Below are 19017 nucleotides of genomic sequence, written 5' to 3'. Positions count from 1 at the left end.
TCTCTCTATCTATCTATCTATCTATCTATCTATCTATCTATCTATCTATCTATCCAACTACCCATCTATCTTCATTTATTTATGTGTGTATCAATCCCATAGCATCAAGTTTTTTACCTTAAATATACAACATAAAAATTATTTTTAAAGAGCTAAAAAGAGGCCAACGAGATGGCTCAGTGGGTCACAGTGCCCACTGTACAAGCCCATCAACCTGAATTCAGTCCCTGGACCCCACATAAAGGTGGACAGAGACAACTGACTCTACAAAGTTGTCACCTGACCTTTGCACCCCATACCTCGCTCCTCATAACTACAACAACAAAAACAACCATATCGATAATAAAATTTAAAAGCCTACTAATGTCTGAAAGTAGTCTCAGAAGATTTCTAAAGATGTATATTTAGAGATATTTATATCAGTTTTTCCTAAGAACTCATTCTTCACGAACATTAAAAACAATAAGGGCTTAAGAAGTATTTCCCATCTCTTATATTTCAAGAGAACAGCTCCTATCCAGAGGCAAGAAACAGTTTATGCTAGATGATCCATTAATCCCTGAACCAAGACCATAAATGAAATGGTTTATGGAGAAAAGAATTAAAGAATTTACTGTCTTTGTCAAAACCTCAAAATAACTCCCATTACTTCTCTGTTTCAAATCAAGATTCATAGGCAGATCCAGGCAGTAATGATTTTCAAATTAAAAAGCTTTATGTGCTTTTCAAATAGAGGAATAAAGCAAGGGATGTCAGGCTCTTTCTCAAGGAAATGGGAAGAATGTTCTGGAAGGGGGCTGTAAAAGCACAGCAGGAGAGAACAATTGCTTGAAGAAGGCGTATTGAAAATATTTACAGATGCAGTAAAGCCGGTGAGTCCTAACTCTTCATTAGTAGGATGATGACTCCCCGAGCAGCTTACACAGAGTGGAGGTGGGGTCTAGAACTTAATTATGAAAATAAGTCGTACTTGTCATTAGCAAAGCAGCTTGCCACCCAAAATAGTGTCTCTAGATTTGCTTCTTTATTGCTGAGGGAAAGGGACAGTTTCTTCAGTTGCGTCCCCTTTGGTAAGCTTCCAATGCTGTAAATAATGCTTCATGTATATTTCTGTAAATAACCCTGAAGCTCAGTAGTATACACACACACACACACACACACACACCAGTGATCATCACTTTCTTAGTTACTTGTAATTGTCAATTTGACTAGCATATAGTTGTCTGAAAGGAAAAACGTCAATTAAGGAATTGCTTCCATCAAATTGGCAGTGGGTGTGTCTGTGGGGGATGATGTAGGTAGGAATAAGAAAGCTTTTTGGTTAAAGGTCTCAGTAGTTGGCAAAAGCTGGATCAAAGATCATGGTTTTAAAATGTCTTGTCTAGATTTAGTTTTTCAACAATGTTACTTGGCTTAAAACAGACACTGAATCATCATCGATTCAAGTTGGAAAGATGACTTAAAATTCATATAAATTTTTTGGTAACCTTTTCTTTTTTTTTTCTTTTTTTTTTTTGCTTCATTTTCTTTCTTTCTCTTTTTTTTTATTCGATATATTTTTTATTTACATTTCAAATGATTTCCCCTTTTCTAGCCCCCCACTCCCCGAAAGTCCCATAAGCCCCCTTCTCTCCCCCTGTCCTCCCACCCACCCCTTTCCCACTTCCCCATTCTGGTTTTGCCCTATACTTCTTCACTGAGTCTTTCCAGAACAAGGGGCCACTCCTCCTTTCTTCTTGTACCTCATTTGATGTGTGGATTATGTTTTGGGTATTCCAGTTTTCTAGGTTAATAACCACTTATTAGTGAGTGCATACCATGAGTCACCTTTTGAGTCTGGGTTACCTCACTTAGTATGATGTTTTCTAGCTCCATCCATTTGCCTAAGAATTTCATGAATTCATTGTTTCTAATGGCTGAATAGTACTCCATTGTGTAGATATACCACATTTTTTGCATCCACTCTTCTGTTGAGGGATACCTGGGTTCTTTCCAGCATCTGGCAATTATAAATAGGGCTGCTATGAACATAGTAGAGCATGTATCCTTATTACATGGTGGGGAATCCTCTGGGTATTGGTAACCTTTTCATTGAAATGTAAGCACACACATTAAAAAGTCTACAAGTTCCTTCTTTCCTGATAGTTTTCCAATAAACAATAAATCATGCCCATGTTACGTAACATGTTATGCAACAGGACATTTGTAGATTACAGGCAAGCTTCTTGGGCCCTTTTCACGGCACAGCATACTCCACCTTCTTAATGTCAAATATTTGTATACCCACATGATAAATCAATAAACTGAGATCTGTGATCTCATGCTGCATAAATGATTTATCCAAGAGCAAATTATTGGTGAGAACATGAAAGGATGGCCTAGTCAGATGTTTTCTCACCAATCAAGTTTATTAATTAACTATCTGATATTAATTTAGTCTCATCTAATTTAAAAATACAAATTAACCCCAAAAGATGGAAAACTATAGTCATGGTCCCCATAATGTTTTATTCAAATTGTTCAATAAAGAAAAGATGGAAGAATGTTTCAAAACTCTGTTTATAAATCTTCCAGTAACCTGATAACAGAAAAAGACAAAAAATTATCTGTCAATCTCCCCTTACATAATATATTACATATTAAATATTGCATAGTACACATTGCATACTGATGCAAGCATTCACAATAATTTAAAAACTAGATTGAGTACATCATGACAAAATAGGCTTCATTTCCACAGGTACAGGGCTGCTTCAACGCATATGTCTTAGTAAGGGTTTTAGTCAGGGTTTGATAGAAGAACAAATCCAAGGAGATGGAATGGTATGTGCATGTGCATGTGTGTGTGTGTGTGTGTGTGCGCGCGTGTGCGTGCATACGCACGCACATGTGTGTAATCATTAAAGAAGAAGAGATCATGAATGTGAGAGGAAGTTGGAATCACAAAGGAGGCATTGGAGAGTTGTCTGACGAGAATGTGGGGTAGAAATGATGTTGACATAGCACCCATATATGACATTCTCAAAACAAAACTTATTCATAGAAAGTATGCTTTAGAGGGAAGCAAAAGAAAACCCCATCCATTAGGATAAAATTACTCTGTAGGTATCCAGCAAAGAGTTTATACTCAAATAATCATTTCAACTCACTAATCAACTAAATAGCAAATGAATAAGAATATAAAGATAATCGACTAGCAACTTTATACAAATGACTTAAAATACCAAATATGAAAATTAAGATATTCTATTTCACATTCAAATTTCCCTATCAAGGAAATACCATTGAAAGCAACAAGATGAAAGGACCAATCACTGACATAGTAGGAGAGAGCAGATTGGAAGCTAGGGCACAGGATCAACGGAAAGGGAGATGGGAAGACATTTTAGCTTGGTGAACAGTATTATATCATTTTCTTAATTAAACTGCTTCTTTTGCAATTTCCTGCAAGTGTATAATATGTGCTCTCACCTTCAGTCAACCCCTCTCTTCCCTGTTCAGTTCCCCATCCCTGCTAAGCTTCTTCTCATTCAGATCTCTTTGTTTTCTTTTTTTTATTCGATATATTTTTTATTTACATTTCAAATGATTTCCCCTTTTCTAACCCCCCACTCCCGCAAGCCCCCTTCTCTCCCCCTGTCCTCCCACCCACCCCTTCCCACTTCCCCATTCTGGTTTTGCCGAATACTGCTTCACTGAGTCTTTCCAGAACCAGGGGCCACTCTTCCTTTCTTCTTGTACCTCATTTGATGTGTGGATTATGTTTTGGGTATTCCAGTTTTCTAGGTTAATATCCACTTATTAGTGAGTACATACCATGATTCACCTTTTGAGTCAGAGTTACCTCACTTAGTATGATGTTCTCTAGCTCCATCCATTTGCCTAAGAATTTCATAAATTCATTGTTTCTAATGGCTGAATAGTACTCCATTGTGTATATATACCACATTTTTTGCATCCACTCTTCTGTTGAGGGATACCTGGGTTCTTTCCAGCATCTGGCAATTATAAATAGGGCTGCTATGAACATAGTAGAGCATGTATCCTTATTACATGGTGGGGAATCCTCTGGGTATATGCCCAGGAGTGGTATAACAGGATCTTCTGGAAGTGAGGTGCCCAGTTTTCGGAGGAACCGCCAGACTGATTTCCAGAGTGGTTGTACCAATTTGCAACCCCACCAGCAGTGGAGGAGTGTTCCTCTTTCTCCACACCCTCTCCAACACCTGCTATCTCCTGAATTTTTAATCTTAGCCATTCTGACTGGTGTAAGTTGAAATCTCAGGGTTGTTTTGATTTGCATTTCCCTAATGACTAATGAAGTTGAGCATTTTTTTAAGATGCTTCTCCGCCATCCGAAGTTCTTCAGGTGAGAATTCCCTGTTTAACTCTGTACCCCATTTTTTAATAGGGTTGTTTGGTTTTCTGGAGTCTAACTTCTTAAGTTCTTTATATATATTGGATATTAGCCCTCTATCTGATGTAGGATTGGTGAAGATCTTTTCCCAATTTGTTGGTTGCCGATTTGTCCTACTCAATGACACCTTGACCAAAGAAGAAATAAAGAAAGAAATCAGAGACTTTTTAGAATTTAATGAAAATCAAGGCACAACATACCCAAATCTTTGGGACACAATGAAAGCAGTGCTAAGAGGTAAACTCATAGCCCTGAGTGCCTCCAAAAAGAAAATGGAGAGAGCATACACTAGCAGCTTAATGACACACCTGAAAGTCCTGGAACAAAAAGAAGCCAATTCACCCAGGAGGAGTAGAAGGCAGGAAATCATCAAACTCAGGGCTGAAATCAATCAATTGGAAACAAAGCGAACCGTACAAAGAATTAACGAATCCAGGAGCTGGTTCTTTGAGAAAATCAACAATATAGATAAACCCTTAGCCAGACTGACCAAAGGGCACAGAGAAAGTATCCAAATTAACAAACTTAGAAATGAAAAGGGAGATATAACAACGGAAACTGAGGAAATCCAAAAAAATCATCAGATCCTACTATAAGAGCCTGTACTCTTTGTTTTCTTTGTGTCACTCTGGGTTTCACAGGAATGTCTCTGTGGCCTTGGGATTAGAATGGCCCACTGGAGTCCTGTGAGTACACCAGTGGTAACCCCATAGAAGACAGTGGCTTCCCTGCTCCAGAGTAAATCATAGTACATAGGACAGCAGTCAAGGGTAGGGCCCATGAGACTTTCTCTGCCCCTAACTTAACTATTGAGAAGGCGTGTCTTGTGTATACCTAGTGAATGCTGCTTTGAATTATATTCACTGTGTCCTATCTAGAGAATGGGACTTCACTGTACCTTCCCTTACCTTCTGGTTCTTATTCTCTTTCCATCCTCCCTTCCATGATATTCCCTAGACTTTAGGAGACATAGTATAAATGACTTAATTTAGACCTGAGTCCTCATCTGTCTTTATTCTTAGTATCTAGGGCAGCCATGGGTGCCATTACCATTTACTGAGTGGGGATGAAAGTAGCCGTTGATTAAAGGTATAAACAGATAAATTCTAAAATACACACACACACACACACACACACACACACACACACACGAGAGAGACACACACACAGAAACAAATTCTATTGATTCTAGGGTTGTCTGTATATGCTTGTATATAGGGATTCCAACTTGGGATTGTATAATTTATCCGTGCTTTGATGTTGGGGTTGGTCTGGTGCTGCTATGTTTTCAAATGCTAAATACTGCATCCCAAGTATAATCCTTGTCCCCCAAGTTATCCCTGATTGGTTAATAAAAGTTTCTGACAGCCTGTGACTAGGCAGAAGAGAAGTAGGCAGAACAAGAGTTCCCGGGTTTGGAGTCTCAGGTAGGGATCATGACCATGTGGAAGAGCAAGGGGAACAAGAAGGACATCATCGGGGAGTGGCGTAGAGTATGAACATGTGGCCAAGCAGGAGCAGCACAAACAGACGAGATTCAAGTACTTATGGCGATTTAGCAGGGTAGTAGACAAGATCACTTAGAGGGATGATATCTGCCCATCTGTAATGCTTTAAGGCCCATTATAAATCTAAAAGGTCTATGAGTCTTTTATTTGGAAAATAGTGGGTTAAGGAACAACTGCCACTGTGATGATTTCCTGTATTAATTAATATACACAGAATATTAATATTCATTATACATGTTCATCCATTGAGAAGACTCATTTTCCCTTTCTCAGAAGTCATTAATCTTCATTTGTAGCTCTTCGTCTAAGGGTGGAGTCTTCTGAGATTTCCCCCACCCATGTTGGCATTTCAATTGGTATTCAGGTCTCTTTTAGGCAGCCATATTGTTACGATTTCATGGGTGCGACTTCTTGCATTTTGAAGGTACTATCTCAGCAGATATCCACATCCTCTGTCTCTTGCAATCTTTTTGCCCTCTTCTTCATCAATGTTCCCTGAGTGTCAGTTATAGGGGATTTCACTATAGATGTATCAATTGAAAATGGGCACCTCAAGGTCTGAATTTTGGTCAGTTGTGGATTTCTATAATCATCTACCTGAAAAGCAAAGAAAGAAAGAAAAAAGGTTCTTTGATGAGGGGTGAGGGCTATACTTAGCACAAGGTATAAGGATACGTATTTAGAATGCAGTTATGAATTGTCTGGTTTATGAAAGTGGCATAAGTAAGTTTCCTCTAGGTTCCATGACTGCTACATGTAAAAAAAAACAGCAACAATAATATAATAATAAAGTTATATTTGAAAATATTAGAAATGAAAAAAATTAGAGGCAAAAAAGTTTTTAATTTTGATGAAATGCTTTCACCTCACACCAGTCAGAATGGCTAAGGTCAAAAACTCAGGAGACAGCAGGTGCTGGCGAGGATGTGGAGAAAGAGGAACACTCCTCCACTGCTGGTGGGATTGTAAGATGGTGCAACCACTTTGGAAATCAGTCTGGCAGTTCCCCAGAAAACTGGGCATGACACTTCCTGAGGACCCTGCTAGACCATTCCTGGGCATATACCCAGAGGATTCCCCACCATGTAATAAGGACACATGCTCCACTATGTTCATAGCAGCCCTATTTGTAGTAGCCAGAAGCTGGAAACAACCCAGATGTCCCTCAACAGAGGAATGGATACAAAAAATGTGGTATATTTACACAATGGAGTACTATTCAGCCATTAGAAACAATGAATTCATGAAATTCTTAGACAAATGGATGGAGCTGGAGAACATCATACTAAGTGAGGTAACCCAGTCTCAAAAGATCAGTCATGGTATGCACTCACTGATAAGTGGATAATAACCTAGAAACTTGGAATACCCAAGAAATAATCCACATATTAAATGATGTCAAAAAGAACAGAGGAGTGGCCCCTGGTTCTGGAAAGACTCAATGCAACAGTATAGGGGAATACCAGAACAGGGAAGTGGGAAGAAGTTGATGGAGGAACAGGGAGAAGGAAGAGGGCTTATGGGACTTGCGAGGAGTGGGGACCCAGAAAATGGGAAATCATTTGAAATGTAAATAAAGAATACATCAAATAAAAAAATGGGAAAAAAAGAAATGCATTTATCAGTTAGTTTTGCTACATCTTGTTTCAATAATAATGTGTATTACTAAAGAAATCTTTGCCTTACCTCAAATCACAAACATTTTTTTAGAACTGTCTTTTCCTAGAATGGTTGTAGTTTTTTGTTTCTAAATTAATGTCTGTCGTCCATATCAATGTAGTTTTTATATATTAGGTGATAAATAGTTGAGGTTAATCTGCTATACTGGTGCATTCCAGCATAATTTAGAGACTGTCCTTGAGATATTTTGGGCTGAGAAAGGAAGTAGCATCTTCAAGGTATAACAGCGAGGACGTCGGTGAACTCAGTGAGGGAGGGAGAGGGTGTTGAGCGATGATGAAAAGGGCAGGCTGGATCAAGAAAGATCTTATACATTTTATTTTATTCTAAGATAATTTAATTGCTTCAAAGATTTAAGCAGACACCGAATGACCTGGTTTTGAAATAAATGATGTTTATTGTGTTCTAACTAGTTCGGTAAGCTCACCATGGTAAAGGTCATGGCTGACCATGCACTAGGAACTAACTTTGATTTGGCGGTACATTTCTTTTTTTCAAGTGAGGAACATTTTGGACCACGATGCAATAATTCTCATTAACCTTTTCCTTCTCTCTTGGAAGACTCAATAAAATGAGGCCAATGTTCTTTTTTGGATGTTAGCTTATATGTGTGGCTGCCAGAAGTCGCTGCCAAGGCTATTAAAAAATTCTACCTGGTGCTTTACGTCCCTCTGGCTGCCTTCCCTCCTCTACCTTACTGCCAAGGTAAACACTGAGCTAGGACCAACAGGGAAAGACTTAAGACGACTTCCTGGTTATGAGAAATCGCATCACGTTAGTGATTATTACCTGCTTAATGTGAAGTACAGGAAATACAACAAACATGAAGAATCTAAGACAGCATCTTCACACTAAAGAAAAATATCAACTTTTATTTCCATCAGACAGTAGTTATCTATCTGTGCTTAGCATATTTGGGAGGGGGGTGGTACAACAAACTTTATTGATGGTATTCAAGAGAATATGGAATATCCCCTAGACCCCACCTGTTATCATGGGCATCTGGGATGGAAATTGTGAGGGAGATGCTCAGTGTTGGGGGCTGAGTTGGGACAGGGACTCCTCAGCAACTGAGGGCCTCTCTCTTGCTCTCATGCCGGGGTGGGCAGTCCAGGGCTTCTTACTCCTTGGAGGCCATGATGTCCACAACCCTGTTACTGTAGCTGTATTTATTGCTATACCAGGAAATGAGCTTTACAAAGTTGTCATTGAGAGCAATGCCAGCCCCAGCATCAAAGGTAAAAGAATGGGAGTTGCTGATGAAGTCGCAGGAGACAACCTGGTCCTCAATGTAGCACAGGATGCCCTTTAGTGGGCCCTCTGATACCTGCTTCACCTCCTTTTTGATGTCATCATACTTGGCAGGTTTCTCCAGGTGGCATGTCAGATCTACAACAGATACATTGGGGGCAGGAACTCAGAAGGCCATGCCAGTGAGCTTCCTGTTCAGCTCTGGGATGACCTTGCCCACAACCTTGGCGGCACCAGTGTATGCAGCGATGATGTGCTGGGCAGCCCCATGGCCATCACAACACAGTTTTCCAGAGGGGTCATGCACAGTCTTCTGAGTGGCAGTGATGGCATGGGCTGTGGTCATGAGCCCTTCCATGATGTCAAGGTTGACATGGATGACCTTGGCCAGGGGTACTAAGCTGTTGGTGGTGCAGCTGACAATCTTGAGTAAGTTGTCATATTTCTTGTGGTTTACACGCATCACAAACATGGGAGCATCAGCAGAAGGGGCAAAGTTGATGACTCTTTTGGCCCCACCCTTCAAGTGGGCTCTGGCCTTCTCCATGGTGGTGAAGATGCCAGTAGACTCCACAACATACTGAGCACCAGCGTCACCACATTTGATGTTAGCAGGATCTCATTCCTGGAAGATGGTGATGGGCATCCCATTGATGATAAGTTTCCCATTCTGAGCCTTGACTGTGGCGTTAAACTTGCCATGGGTGGAGTCACACTGGAACATGTAGACCATGTAGTTGACGTCAATGAAGGGGTCATTGATGGCAACAATCTCCACTTTGCCAGATGCAGAGCAGAAGGCAGCTCTGGTAGCCAAATCAGTTCATACCGACCTTACCACCTTTGCTACTGAACAAAGGTGGCACTGCACAAGAAGATGTGGCTATCTCTGGCAGGAGCAGAGAGCCTGTGCTTATCATATTTTAATTAGCATAATGTTCTCTAGGCTCATTCATGTTGCAAATGGCAGTCTGCTTTTTTAATAAAAAGGCTTGATAGTACTCATTATGTGGGTTTATATATATATGCATATGTAATAAGTAAAATATAAAGTTTACATTTTTATGTATTATATGTAATAAGATATATAATCATATTTGTTTTATTCTAGCAGCTTCATATTTTCAGGTTTCTTATTTAAATGTACAGTATTATCCACATTAAAAAAAAAACATTTACCTATTGATAAGCATTCAGTTTGTTTCCATATCTTAGATACTGAGAACAATAAATATTGCAGTGAACTTGGATGTGCAGTCATTTTCAATGCACTGGTTTCAGTTCCTCTGTATATAGTCTTAGAAGGGAGCCTTTGAGTTACCTCTTTCCTCCCAAGAACTCCAAAACTGTTTCCAAAGGGCCTACTGGTAGTGTTGGATTCAGGTTCTCCTTTCTCCACATTCTTTCCAATACCTGTTGCCATCATTTGTTAGTTCTTTTATATTAGTCAATCTAAGTGATATAAGGCAGTACCCGATTGAAGTTTCAATTTGTATTTTTCTAATAATCAGAGTGGTTGAGCATTTTTCAATATTCCTGTTATCCATTTGTAGAAACTGTTTTACTTTAAAGTTGTTTTTATTTTATTTCCATCTTTTTCTGTCTCTCCCTCTGTCCTGCCCCTTGTGTGTGTGTGTGTGTGTGTGTGTGTGTGTGTGTGTAACTGGACTTAAGGCATGCTCAATAGTAGTGAGTTCATGCCTAGGACTGTAAATCTAGCCAAACACTGGTAGCTAGAAGACACATAGAACCTAGAGAAGACCCTGCTACTGACATTTCCCTAAAACAATATAACTTTTAAGTTATAGTGAGAGCTAAGTTCAGTTCCCTCTCCTCATCAAAGAAACTTCATTTTGCTATAGATGGAGACTATGGAGATCCACACTGGCCAAAATGCAGAGAATATGTGTATACATACACACACACACTGATGATATTATATATATATACATATATATATATATAATCTGATAATACATTAGAGGTTATTAAGGTGATACAATGTCTAATAACCTCTAACAACCTCTAGTACATCAACTAATAATGATGACTTCCCTAATCCACCTAACCAACCTGCTGTCCTACCTTGGGACTCTTTAGCCATTTATATGACCCTAGTAAGAAAACTGGTTTCCATAGATCTATGTTCTTGAAACTCCCCATCAAGTACCTCAGCCACTATCCTTACTTCAGTACAGTGGATACAAGCATCTACCAAAAGAAAGCCAACATCTAATTCCAAATGCCAAGGTCTAATTCCCAAATCATGAACAATAATTTTAAAAAGAACAGTTTGTCACCCCAAGTATTGTCAACCCCACTGTAAAGGTCACTAGCAAGAATAACTTAGATGAAACCCAAGACACAGAATTCAAAACAGCAATTACAAATGTGCTCAAAGTAATCAGGGAATCCAAAGAGGGCACAAATAAAGACCTGAATGAACTTAAGGAGGACCTGAACAAACTTGTGAATTAAGTCCAAGAAAACACAAACAGCTGAATGAGATAGTGAGAACCAATCATGATATGAGAATTGAATTCATCAAAGAGGTAGAAGTACTGAGAAAAACCCAACCTGAAATGAAGTGGAAATGAAAAAAAAAAAAAAAAAAAAAAAACGCATTTGGGTAAATAAGAAGTTAACTGACAGCTCAAGAGAATGGATCAAGTTGAAGACTGAATATCTCGGCTTGAAGTCACAGTAGAGAATTGGATCATGTGATAAAGGAAGTTGATTTAGGAAAAAAAATACATCATGAGGCAATATGCAGGAACTTTCAGATACCTTGAAAATACAAAACCATGTAAATGACAGAAATAGAATTAAATGATGAATTCAAATCCAAAGGCATAAAAACATAAAATGATAAAAGTGAATTCCCCAAATCTAGGGAAACAAATGACTATTCATGTCCAAGAAGCATAGCAAACATTAAATAGAACTAGAAAAAAAAACTTTCATGCCATGTTATAGTTAAAATGCTAGATATCAGACTAATCGGGGTTCTTGGAAGATACAATTAAAAGTGGGCTGAAGATCTGAACAGAGAATATACAAATGAAAAAAGCACAACTAGCTCTGCTTAAAAGAAACAGGTCACCTAACAGACCTCAAAGTCATGAATATGAGAAGATGAGTGACTGGTGTGTGGGATGGGGGAGGTAGGGTAGAGGAGATGGTGACAGGGACAGTAGACACGAAAACAAGGGAGGAGAGAGTGTATTATATACATGCATGAAAGTGTCAATGAACTAAACCAAGAACAAAAGAACTTCAGATAGAAAACTTTTAGACTGTTTTAGAATAGATTATATAAATTCCACAATAGCATAGTTATTTTGGGCTAGTTTTATTGACAATTAGCTGTTCAACCTATATCCAGATTAAAATTCCAGTTAAACTGCAAAATATTTTACTTAAAATATATATTTGCAAGTAAACTACAGTAGTCCTTAATATGCACATCAACTTTCAGATCTTTAAGAAGTTGGGTGAGGCAATGAAAGTTATATAACATGCTAAAGGCAAGTGACAAGCTGTGTGTGTGTGTGTGTGTGTGTGTGTGTATGTGTCATCCCAGTACATGGAGACTGAGGGAACTGACAAGGTCAGGGCCTGCCTGGGATACATAGGGAAATGCCTTACAATAAATAAATAAATGAAAGAGGTCGGAGAGAATGATGCTATCAACATACACGTTTTCTTTCAGTGAATAAATTCTGTTTACTTGGTGGTATTAGTTTGGCATAGCACCCTACAGTAAGAGTCAAGATACCATATCTCTGTAGCTTTTCCAACACTGGTAAATACTGACTGTCCAATGGGACTAGTGTTAATAATCTCAGCACCTCTTAATTTCACTTTGCTTGTTTTGACTTCCACACTGATTTAAATTTCATTTTAAAGGTATTTTGTAAGCGTTTCAAAAGCTTGATTTAATTTTAATGTTTCAAAGTTATAGTATTTACTGAAATCACTTTGTTAGAATGGAGGTAGAAATTATATATATTAATATTTATTTATTTGTATATATAGTTATAATATATTTGTATACTTTTACATTTATATAAATAAATTTGTATAAGTTTATAAAAATTATATTTGTATATTTATACATTCATAATAAATAAATATGTATAAATTCATTAAAAATATATATTTGTATATTTATATGTATAAATGTATAAATATATATACTAAGTGCCTAGAAATTATGATGGAAAATGGGGACTAGAGGGATAAGCAAGTCCTAAGTCCTGACATCCATGGGCGTGGCCTGTGATTTTGACAGGTTCATAAAAGAACAGAAGATATGGCCTTTAGTCTCATGGGGTGGAAAGGATGTCAGGCTCCTGTACTAAGTTAGGACACCTGTAAGATAAACCATCACCTGATGAGAGAGACAAAGTAACATAGCAAAAAAAAAAAAAAAACAAAAAACAAAACAACAACCCCAAAACTCCAAAAAGTTAGTTCCTAGTGTTAGGTGGGGGAAAGCCTGTCTTGAAAATCCAGAATTTGAGTCTCTGCACTCATTCATTTATGATTTTGATTTTTTTTCTATACCAGTGCAGTCCAAGAAATGCTCTGCTAGGGCTAGAGAGATGGTTTAGGGCAGAACGCGCTTGCTGTGCAAGTATGAGGGGGCGATCTTGACTCCTAGTACACTTGAGCCTCATGTAGCAGCTTCCATCTGTAACACCAGATTATTCCGGCAGGGAAATTGGAATGGCGTCTGAGCCTGATGGCACATGCCTGTCAGCACACCTGATGGCATGCACCTGTCTGTCACCACAGCTACACAGGAGGCTGAGGCGCAAGGATAACACCTCCAGCCTGGGATACAAAGTGAGCTCAATGCCAGCCTAGGCAATTTAGGGAACAAATGTCTCAAAACAAAAGGTATAAAATATATGTGGGCATGTCTTACTAGTCTCTGATTGACTAGCTAAGTTCTAATCATAGATACCACCTCTAAAAAAACAAGCAAAGCAACATGTACACAACTGAGTTTTGTAAAAGTGTTAGGCACTCTGCTAGATACTACAAATAGATAAAAAAAAGTTAAGCATCAAGGATGTTCTTAGCTTTACAGTCCCTTAAGATCTATTGATGAGGCTTGCTCTGGTGAGTCCGTCTGACCCTGCAGAGAGGAGAATCCATCAGAGGCCTCTGGAGGGAGCCTTCCGGTCGCCACCTCTGGATCAAGAACAGCCTTGGCCTCGCACCCCATCCCCAAGCAGTGCAGAGGGCCAGCAGTGCATTCGGAGGCCGGCTACAGGGAGGCAGCTTGCAATGGTGAGTCCTGCATTGACAAGACCAACTAACACCAGTGAGATCTAGATGGCAAAAGACAAACATAGGAACGTTACTAACAGAAATCAAGGCAATATGGCAGAATCTGAACCCAATTCTCTGTTAACAGCAAGTCCTGCATACCCCAACACATGAGAAAAGTAAGATTTGGATTTAAAATCACTGGTCATGATGCTGTTACAAGAACACATGAAGGACATTAATAAATCTCTTAAAGAAATTCAGGAGAAAAATGATCAAAAGCTAGAAGCCCTTAGAAGGGAAACACAAAAATCACTTAAAGAAATTCAGGATAATATGGGTCAAACAATAGTAGCCAATAAGGAGGAAATGCCAAAATCAATTAAAAAATGCAGGAGAACTTTAATCAACAGGCAGAAGTCATGAAAGGAAACACAAAAATCTCTCAAAGAATTACAGGAAAACACAAACAAGCAACTGAAGGAACTGAGCAAAAACATGCAGGATCTAAAACAGAAATAGAAACAACTAAGAAATCACAAAGGGAGACAACTTTAGAGATAGAAAAACTTGGGAAGAAATCAGGGGCCATAGATGCAAATATTAACAACAGAATACAAGAGATAGAAGAAAGAATCTCGGATGCCGAAGATAACATAGAAACCATGGACTCGATGGTAAAAGAAAATGCAAAATGCAAAAATCTTGTAACCCAAAACATCCAGGAAATCCAGGACACAATGAGAAGGCCAAACCTAATGATTATATCTGTAGATGAGAGCAAAGATTTACAACTTAAAGGGCCAGCAAATATCTTCTATAAAATTATGGAAGAAAACTTCCCTAATCTAAAGAGATGCCCATGAATATATAAGAAGCCTACAGAACTCCAAACAGACTAGACCAGAACAGAAATACCTCCTGTCACATAATAATCAAAACCCCAAATGTACTAAATAAAGAAAGAATATTAAACGCAATAAGAGAAAGAGGCCAAGTAACAGATAAAGGAAGACCTATCAGAATCACACCAGACTTCTCACCAGAGACTATGAAAGCTAGAAGATCCTGGGCAGACCTCATGCAGACTCTAAGAGAACACAAATTCCAGCCAAAATTACTATACCCAGCAAAACTCTCAATCACCATAGATGGAGAAACTAAGATATTCCATGACAAAACCAAGTTTACACAATCTTACCACAAACCCAGCCCTACAAAGGATAATAGGAGGAAAACACCAATACAAGGAGGGAAACTTCACCCTGGAAAATGCAAGATAGTAACCTACTTTCATCAAACCCAAAAGAAGATAACCAATCAAAAAGATAAATAAAATATAAAAGATATCATCAAAAATGACAGGAAGTAATAATCACTATTCCTTAATATCTCTTAACATCAATGGACTCAATTCCCCAATAAAAAGACATAGACTAACAGACTGGATACATAAACAGGATCCTACATTTTGCTGCATACAGGAGACACACCTCAGTGTCAAAGACAAACACTACCTTAGAGTAAAAGGCTGAAAGACAATTTTACAAGCAAATGGTCTCAGGAAACAAGCTGGAGTAGCCATTCTAATATCAGAAAAAAATTGACTTTCAACCTAAAGTCATCAAAAGAGACACTAAGGAATACTTCCTGCTGGTCAAAGGAAAAACACACCAAGAAGAATTCTCAATCCTGAACATCTATGCTCTAAATGCAAAGGCACCCTCATTCATAAAAGAAACTTTACTAAAGCACAAAGCACACATTGCACCTAACACAATAATTGTGGATGACTTCAACACTGCACTCTCCTCAATGGACCGATCAGGAAAACAGAAACTAAACAGGGACACAGTGAAACTAATTGAAGCATTGGACCAATTAGATTTAACAGATATATATAGAACATTTCACCTTAAAACAAAAGAATATACCTTTTTCTCAGCACCTCATGGTACCTTCTCTAAAATCAACCATATAATTGGTCACAAGACAGACCTCAACAAATATAAGAAGATTGAAATAGTCCTATGCCTCTTATCAGATCACTATGGAGTAAAAGTGGTCTTCAGTAGCAACAAAAACAACAGAAAGCCCACATACACATGGAAACTGAACAATACTCTACTCGATGATACCTTGGTCAAGGAAGAAATAAAGAAAAAAATCAAATACTTTTTAGAATTTAATGAAAATGAAGACACAACATACCCAAATCTATGGGACACAATGAAAGCAGTGCTAAGAGAAAAACTCATAATCCTGAGGACCTCCAAAAAGAAAATGGAGAGAGCATACACTAGCAGCTTAATGACACACCTGAAAGCCCTGGAGCAAAAAGAAGCAAATTCACCCAGGAGGAGTAGAAGGCTGGAAATCATCAAACTCAGGGCTGAAATCAAGCAAGTAGAAACAAAGAGAACCATACAAAGAATCAACAAAACCAGGAGCTGGTTCTTTGAGAAAATCAACAAGATAGATAAACCCTTAGCCAGACTAACCAAAAGGTACAGAGACAGTGTCTAGAGTAACAAAATTAGAAATGAAAAGGGAGATATAACAACAGAAACTGAGGAAATTCAAAAAATCATCAGATCCTACTACAAAAACTTATACTCAACACAACTGGAGAATCTGGAGGAAATGGGCAATTTCCTAGACAGATATCAAACACCAAAATTAAATCAGGAACAAATAGATCATCTAAAGAGTCCCATAACCCCTAAAGAAATAAAAGGGGTCATAGAAAGTCTCCCAGCCAAAAAAAAAGCATGGGACCAGATGGCTTCAGTGCAGAATTCTATCAGACCTTCAAAGAAGACCTAACACCAATACTCTTCAAACTGTTCCACAAAATAGAAACAGAAGGAACACTACCCAACTCGTTCTACTAAGCCACAATTACACTGATACCAAAACCACACAAAGATCCAAAAGAGAAAATGAACTTCAGGCCAATTTCCCTTATGAATATCGATGCAAAAATACTCAATAAAATTCTTGCCAACTGAATCCAAGAACACATCAAAACAATCATCCACCACGATCAAGTGGGCTTCAACCCAGAGATGCAGGGATGGTTCAATATAAGGAAATCCATCAATGCAATCCACTACAGAAAAAAAACTCAAAGAAAAAAACCATATAATCATTTCATTAGATGCTGAAAAAGCATTTGACAAAATTCAGTATCCTTTCATGCTAAAAGTCTTGGAAAGAACAGGAATTCAAGGCCCATACCTAAACATAGTTAAAGCAATATACAACAAACCGGTAGCCAATATCAAACTAAATGGAGAGAAACTTGAAGCAATCCCACTAAAATCAGGGACTAGACAAGGCTGCCCTCTCTCTCCATATCTTTTCAATATAGTACTTGAAGTCCTAGCTAGAGCAATTAGACAACATAAGGAGGTCAAAGGGATACAAATTGGAAAGGAAGAAGTCAAATTATCACTATTTGCAGATGACATGATAGTCTACTTAAGTGACCCAAAAAACTCCACCAGAGAACTCCTACAGCTGATAAACAACTTCAGCAAAGTGGCAGGTTATAAAATCAACTCAAGCAAATCAGTTGCCTTCCTATACTCAAAGGATAAGAAGGCTGAGAAAGAAGTTAGGGAAATGAAACCCTTCACTATAGTCACAAACAATATAAAGTATCTCAGTTTGACTATAGTCAAGTGAAAGATCTATAGGACAAGAACTTCAGGTCTCTGAAGAAGGAATTCGAAGACCTCAGAAAATGGAAAAATCTGCCATGCTCATGGATTGGCAGGATTAATATAGTTAAAATGGCCATCTTGCCAAAAACAATATACAGATTCAATGCAAACCCCATCTAAATCCCAACTCGGTTCTTCACAGAGTTAGAAAAAGCAATTCTCAAATTCATCTGGAATAACAAAAAACCCCGGATAGCTAAAACTATTCTCAACAGTAAAAGAACTTCTGGGGGAATTAGTATCCCAGACCTCAAGCAATACTACAGAGCAGTAGTGTTAAAAACTGCATGGTATTGGCACAGGGACAGGCAAGTGGACCAATGGATTAGAATTGAAGACCCAGAAATGAATCCACACACCTATGGTCACTTGATCTTTGACAAAGGGGCAGAAAACATCTAGTGGAAAAAAGAGCCTTTTCAACAAATGGTGCTGGTTCAATTGGAAGTCAGCATGCAGGAGAATGCGAATTGATCCATTCTTATCTCCTTGTACTAAGCTCAACTCCAAGTAGATCAAAGACTTCTACATAAAACAGGACACACTGAAGCTAATAGAAAAGAAACTGGGGAAAAGACTTGAGGATATAGGCACAGAGGAAAAGTTCCTGAACAGAACACTAATAGCTTATGCTCTAAAATTACAAAGTTTCTGTAAGGCAAAGGACACCGTCAAAAGGACAAAATGGCAACCAACAAATTGGGAAAAGGTCTTCACCAACCCTACATCTGATAGAGGGCTAATATCCAATTTATACAAAGAACTCAAGAAGTTAGGCCCCAGGGAACCAAATAACCCTATTAAAAATGGGGTAGAGATCTAAACAAAGAATTTTCACATGAAGAAATTCAGATGGCCGAGAAGCACCTTAAGAAATGCTCAACATCATTAGCCATTAGGGAAATGCAAATCAAAACAACCCTGAGATTTCACCTCACACCAGTCAGAATGGCTAAGGTTAAAAACTCAGGATACTGCAGGTGTTGGCATGGATGTGGAGAAAGAGGAACACTCCTCCACTGCTGGTGGGATTGTAAGATGGTATATCCACTGTGGAAATCAGTCTGGCGGTTCCTAAGAAAACTGGACATGTTTAAAGTCTGGGATATTGAATCCCCCTGAAGTTCTTTTACTGTTGAGAAAAGTTTTAGCT

The 19017-nt window shown here is 38.4% G+C and overlaps 1 pseudogene; it reads right to left on the bottom strand.

Moving 5' to 3' along the window:
- Nucleotides 1-8725: 8725 nt before the first annotated feature.
- Nucleotides 8726-9661, bottom strand: LOC127692844 (glyceraldehyde-3-phosphate dehydrogenase-like; annotated as a pseudogene).
- Between the last annotated feature and the right edge of the window lie 9356 nt (nucleotides 9662-19017).

Source organism: Apodemus sylvaticus, chromosome 9 (assembly GCF_947179515.1).
Source record: "Apodemus sylvaticus chromosome 9, mApoSyl1.1, whole genome shotgun sequence".
Classification (NCBI taxonomy): domain Eukaryota; kingdom Metazoa; phylum Chordata; class Mammalia; order Rodentia; family Muridae; genus Apodemus; species Apodemus sylvaticus.
The sequence above is the reverse complement of the archived record's forward strand: the minus strand, read 5'-3'. Positions and strand labels throughout refer to the sequence as shown.